Source organism: Mandrillus leucophaeus, unplaced genomic scaffold, assembly GCF_000951045.1.
Source record: "Mandrillus leucophaeus isolate KB7577 unplaced genomic scaffold, Mleu.le_1.0 Scaffold1985, whole genome shotgun sequence".
Classification (NCBI taxonomy): domain Eukaryota; kingdom Metazoa; phylum Chordata; class Mammalia; order Primates; family Cercopithecidae; genus Mandrillus; species Mandrillus leucophaeus.
Genome location: NW_012102015.1, coordinates 1,700 through 2,382, shown reverse-complemented (window position 1 = coordinate 2,382; position 683 = coordinate 1,700). Strand labels below are relative to the sequence as shown.

Genomic DNA, 683 nt, shown 5'->3' with positions numbered 1-683 from the left:
AGACGCTGACCTGAGGAAGTCTGACAGCTCAGTAGGCCCCGGAGAGGCAGGAGCTGGGCCGGGGGAGGCCGACTGGGCGACGAGTTGGGTCCGCAGGGGCCGCCGGGAGCAGGAGCGAGCCCTGGAGAGGCCGAGAGTGGAGGCCAGCGTGGGCCTACAGAGGCTGCCAGCAGGAGGAGCTGGGCATGGAGAGGCTGGCTGAAGGAAGTCTGGGACGTGGAGACGCCGTCGGATGGCAGGAGCCGGGCCCGCAGAGGCCACCGTGGGGCCCGGCTTCAGGACGTTTGGGGCCTCCAAAGGCCGCGGAGCGGGAGCTGGGCCGGAGCCGAGTCCAAAGAGGCTGTCGTGAGGCCGGGGCTGGGCCCGCGGCCGCAGCCGGGAGCAGGAGGAGCTGGGCCTGGACGGGAGGCCGGGAGGCCGCAACTGGGCCTGGAGGGGCCGGCCTTAGGAAGTTCGGAGACTGGAAAGGCCGCCAAAAGGCACAGGATGGGCCTGGAAAGGCCGTTCCCCGTGACGAATCAGCCGGGCCTAACGAGGCCACTGGGAGGCAGGAGCCGGGCCCGGCAGAGCTGCCGAAAGGCAGGAGGTGCTGTGGCCTGGGGAGTCCGCAGTCGGGCCAGAGCTGGGCGTGGAGAGTCCGCTGGGAGGCAGAGGCTGGGCCTGTGCAGGCCTTCGGGAGGCAG

The 683-nt window shown here is 71.3% G+C and overlaps 1 pseudogene; it reads right to left on the bottom strand.

Moving 5' to 3' along the window:
* LOC105538750 overlaps nt 1-683 on the bottom strand; it is a 2,414-nt pseudogene that overhangs the window by 512 nt on the left and 1,219 nt on the right.